The following is a 6000-nucleotide window of genomic DNA, read 5'->3' as shown; positions in this document are numbered from 1 at the left end:
CTATTTTAGTACACTTCAAGGTCTGCTATTATGTGACAATTTCCTTTCCCTCCTGCTCCCTATTTCCAATATATAAGACAGCCATTCTGGCACAGATATAAAATTACTTTTGCTCAATGGATTTCTTGTCATGCATGTGCACAAAGCTTCATTTGCCTTCAATTTAGATTTTTGTTTTCCTCTGGTGACTCATTTTGCTGCATCTGTGTTTATTCCATAACCTGTGGATAAGGCATGTTTCTCTGACTGGGAGCTGGCTGAGCATTTGCTGCTGGCTGCCATGTGTTAGCAATTCCTTTCCTGAATGAAGTTCAGGGGTGCTCTATCTACTGCATCAGATATTACTGCTTTTTATACATTTCCTATGTGGCATTCAGCTTAGAACCCATTTGTTTATCTTTGGGATTTGTTGTTGTTGTTGTTGTTGATTTATTTAGTATATCACAAATGCTTTTGTTGTATTTCCTGATGGTAAATAAATACAAGTCGTACTGATTTTGGTGATCTATGTCAGATATTTATTATACTTACAGTTGATGCTTTGCCCCTATTCAAATGCTAAATGTGATCACAATGTTTTGTTCTCTATCCTTTCTAAAATTTCCTCTGTACATCTTTCTCACGTAACAATGCAAACTCATTTCAGCCACAAGCTTTTTCACAGACAGTTCATAGGCTATTGTTTACAAACATGTTTGTCATTCATGGATTAGTACTCAGATGTGTTTGGGATTTTTTTTCCTTCTAAATGACTGAATTATTTAATCTATTTTATAATTAGTGCTTTTTTAATACTTCCTGAGACATGGATCTTGCTTTCTGAATGTATTTGGTTAAGGAGTGGGTTAAGTAGCAGTAGGGGAAATAAGCTTGTGCATGCAATAAAAGTTTGCACAGGGAAAAGTTATTAACCAGTTTTGGAGTTTGCTTAAATCTTATGTTTCCTATGTTTCGGAGAGCAAAGAGATTTCAAATTAATTAGATTTAGATTTAATTTTTATATTTAAGCATAGATGGTTACTAAACAGACTTTTCGCATACATGGATGGAGATTTGTTATCCATTCATGTGGATTGTTTAACAAATAACTCCCTTTTTGGCAAAGCTATTTGGTTCTGAAATAAAACACCCAGCCACAAATTATCCATTCCTTGAAAATACCTAAAACCACAACTCTAAGGAAGTAGAATTGCTCCAACTGTGAAACTGGGGAATTGATCTAGTCCTGTCATATGAATAATATATTTTTAAAATCCTACTGTGTCAGAACCATGGCCATTTTTTCTGTATGAGGTGATGCTAACCACAAAAGTCCACAATGACTTCAATATTTTATCAGTTTCCTAGGGCTGCTTTAGCAAAGGGCCACAAACTGAGTGGTTTAAAACAAAGAAATTTATTCTCTCAAAGTTCTAGAGGCTAAAATTTCAAAATCAAGATGTTGGCAGGACCATGCTTCCTCCAAAGCTTCTAGGAGAGGATCCTTCCTTGACTCTTCCAGGTTCTGGTAGCCCCAGGTATTCCTTAGTTGGTAGCAGCTTAACTCCAGTCTCTGCTTCCATATTCACATGGCCATCTTCCCTCTGTGTTTGTCTGTCTCTGTCTTCACATGAGGTCTGTGTCTGTGCCCAAATTTCCCACTTCTTATAAGGATACCAGTCATATTGGATTAAGGTCCACCATACTCCAGTATAAGTTCATCTTAACTAATTATATCTGTAATGACTCTACTTCTAAATAGGTCACATTCTGAGCTACCGGAAGTTAGAATTTAAACATGTTTCAGAGGAACACAATTCAACTCATAACAAGCACTAAGAAGTTTATTTCTTCCTAAGGTAATATGCTGGATAGGTAAGAAGATTGGCAGAGTCATCTTGCATGCAGTCATTCAAGATCCAGATTGACAAAAGCTCTACCATCTTCAAAACATGGTTTCCAAAGTCATCCTAAAAGTTATGGCCATGTCAGACATCCAGAAGGGATAAAGGACACAGAGGAGCAAGAGTGGGAGGTTTTGATAGGCTAGATGTGGAAACGGCACCACATCTAGTGCCACAGTCCATTGACTACAATGATAAAGAAGCAAGGAAAATGTGGTCTAGCTGTGTGTCCAAGAAGAAAAGAAGAATACGGATTTTTCTGAGCAGAAAGGAATCTCTGCCACTCTTCTATACAATGGGACTCTAGGGCATTGTATGAGAGACTGTAGATGTTATCCAATGTGATTGGAGTAACCATACTTTCTGAATTCCCTAGGACTACATCAATTGATGCTTATTGTCTGAGAAAAAATTATCAGTTGCATTTTCTCTCCCTTGCAAAAGTAACCTGAATTAGATAATAATTTATATGGTCATCCTACCAATGAGGATAAAATCTCAAAGATAAGGTAAAGGGGGTAATCCCACATCCCCACAAACCTTTCTGTAAAAGAATATATCAAATGTGCCAATTGAAAACAAGATTTCAGGGACTTCCCTGGCTGTCCAGTGGTTAAGACTCAGCACTTCCAATGCAAGGGGAGCAGGTTCGATCCCTGGTAGGGGAAATAAGATCCCACATGCCATGCAGTGCAACCAAAAGATTAAAAAAAAAAAAATTCTTTTAATATGTTTTTAATCCTACAAGAATGATATTTGGCAAGATTATGGACCATATGTCTTTAGCATTCTCTAAACCAGAATGACTGAAAAGGTGTTTAAGACATTTTAATAAAGTGTAATTGTATACCTGTCTAAAAATCGTGTCCTTTAAAAATGTAATTTCTAACTGATCTGAGAAAAATAGATTTTGAGGCATCCATAGGCATCTATATAATAGTCTTACCTGCATCAAAAATAAATATATCTTAGGCACTTTCCAAATGAAAGTTTTAGATGGGTGATCATTGTAACGAACATTAATTAGGAAAAAGATTGCCTAATAAAGAACTGATACTAAGCCCCTAACTGATTGTGAGTCTGCTTAACTGAGTTGAATGTGGCTTTACTTTGCTTGTAAAAGCACATGTTGAAATATTCTTAAGATTGTCCTTGAGATTTCTTTACACTTCTTGGAATTCCTCATCATAATGAAATGTTCCATTCACTGTATGTACTAGATTTAAGAAACAAAGTACCCTCTCATTTGTTTAATTAGTCAAAATATAAAGAAAACTTGAACTCAAAAGAACTCATTTATCTTTTGCTACACCTCTGCGGAGTGCTTGCATAGCTCTGTTGCCAACCCCCTGTAAAAGAACTCACAAACTCTGAAATTTGAGCTTCAATTCTCCTGTAGAGACTTTAGGGAGCCCTGCTCAAATCCTTTTAATGGGTAAGAAGATATAACTTAGCTTTTATATAAGAGTTTGTTAAAGTAATCAAGGTTATACACATGCCTTTTATAAGTAATTCACATAAGAATTCAAGCATATGTTTGAAAGGCATGATTGAGAATATGTTTCCCATTAAACATTTTACTGAGGTCAATGCATTTTATTTCATCATGATCTTCTTTCTCAAGGGTTACATGTGAGAGTTTATAATCATCCCACATTCTTGCCAGTATCTGTCAGCTCACAATGAAACACAGCTGAAAGGGCTTTGCACTATTCACTGACCACAAACAGAGATTTTCTGAATGTCCTGAGTTTTATATAAGTCTCCTGTGGCATTATGCTGGGAAAAAAATCTTACTCCAATTCTTTTACTATTGCTTGAAAATCCAGAATAGTTTGACTATCCTTAATAGCTAGCTAAGAAGATAGAGATGTTATTCTGCATAGTAATAATAATATTACCAGTGTTTCCAAATGTAACACACTCAAAACTAACTCTCCAATTACAATCATAGATATGTTACCCATTTAATAGCCTATAAATTTGGATCATAAAATTATGCTCAATATACATGCCAAAATATTTCATTTAGAAAGCATTTAGACTAATTCCCAATTACAAAAAAAGGAAAGGAAGGAAGGAAAGAGAGAGAACATGATTAGTTGATGTAAAGCTTTTATACTTTTGCTCTTAGCACTATGAATAAAGCTAGAATATTCCACCATAAAAAAAATGAATTTATATCAACAGTTTGGCTGACATGTGCTTCATAACTACTGTAACAGCAATTAACATTTCTTCCAGTGACATAATTTTCAAGAGTTTTTGAGTCATTAAGATAGATAATTAGCACTTGATATTAATAGAGATATTTGTAATCCAGGTTTAATACTTGCAACACTTATTTAATAATCACTTCATTCTGCACAAGTGTCCAGATTTTCTGAGCACATACTTTGGAAGAGCACTTTAGAAAATAAATTTCTCATTTTTAGTAGCCTAATAAGTAACTCTCACTGAGGTGTAATTTTTTTTAAGGGTGTAAATAAAATCAATTAGGATGTGCAGAAAGAGTAGTGTGTATGATTTGAGTTCCAATGAAGCATGAAAATAAAGCAATGTTGGACATTTGTTTGACAAATGTCTTACAAATGGATTTTAGATGACATACTTTAAAAGAAAACATTATTAAGTGAAGAGTAAAAAAGCTGTTTACAAGCCTCTAAAAAGGAAAGAGTGTCACCTTCAAAATCTTATTTTTGGATTTTCAGTGTATGAATCACTACTGAATTTTGGACTCTAAGATCTCATGAGCAAAAATGGTTATAAATTTCATCTTGTTTTTATTGTCTTTCAATTGTATTACAGAAAGTATTTTCAAACTCCATTCCAGCTATTCCTGCCTAAATCCACCATTCCCCTGTACATATTCTTCTTTAAAAAAAAATTATAAATATAGATGCCAAATAATGGCATCCATTTTTGACGCAGCCCTAGTTAGTATGGAAATTGTGCTGTCGTCATTTATTAGGAAGCTACTTTTTAGTATTATGACGATAGCGACACAGCTAATATTTATTAAGCACCACTGTGGTCAAGGCACGGTGCTGGGCGCACAGGTGTGTGGAGGCAGGATCCTGGGATTTTTAGTCAGATAGATTTGGATTTCAAATTCAACTCCTTTCTTTACCAGTGTGTGCTCCGAGTAAGTCACTGAGTTTTTCTGAGACTGTTTTCTCTGAATCTCAGTTTCCTCATCTCTAACATACTTAATATTCCATATAGAATGAAATTTCTGAGGTAGAAATAAAATGTCATTCCTCAAATGCTGTGCAGAGTCAACACTCAAATATTAGTCCCAGTCCATTCCTGCATTCCGCTTTTGTCTATTTCATTCACTTATTTTCTTTTTATGATTACATTACAGAACTTTATAGATCTTCTCACTAGCTACTCATTATATGTTTGTAAAAATTCAAGAAAAGCCAGAGGATGTTCATTCTATTTCAAGAACTTTACTACCAAAGACATTTGTACATTTTCTTCTGAATTGCTGCTACTGTCCTCCTGTGGTCTACATTCAATGTATTTCCTTTTTTAAAAATACTTTCACTCTCCACATTCCATTTGCTGCCTTGTAGTATGAATTGTACTCATAGTCACTACTTGTCTGTGCTCTGGATTCACTCTGAGTAGGGCACTTTGTTGGTGCTCATCCTCTACTTATTCATATGTTTTAGGTCATCTGAAGCCCAGGCTTCCTGGTCCATCTCTCATGTCATTGTTCATACGTTCTACGGATTTCCCTGACCACACAGGAAACATGTTTTGACTTTGTCCTAGCCCCTTCTGTGGGATTCAAGTTGTAGTTACTTTTTAAAACATTTTTGTTTCATGGAAAAATACATTAAGGATTTGTAAAGATTATAAAATATTCTTCTCTAATGTTCCTAATGTCTACATATGTAAGATGTGTCATATAATCAGGACCATCTTGTTACATATGTTTTTCTCCTATTTGCTATCACAAACAACACTAAAGTAAACATCTCTGAAACTAAATTTTTGTACATATTTAGGAATGTTGTTTGTCAGTTGTCAAAGTTCTCTTTTACTCAGGATGCCTACTTTATTTAATATATTTTTCAAATATATTTTTTCCAGTTTGTCCTATTTC

This window comes from Eubalaena glacialis, chromosome 5 (assembly GCF_028564815.1).
Source record: "Eubalaena glacialis isolate mEubGla1 chromosome 5, mEubGla1.1.hap2.+ XY, whole genome shotgun sequence".
NCBI lineage: Eukaryota > Metazoa > Chordata > Mammalia > Artiodactyla > Balaenidae > Eubalaena > Eubalaena glacialis.
This window is presented reverse-complemented; position numbering follows the sequence as displayed.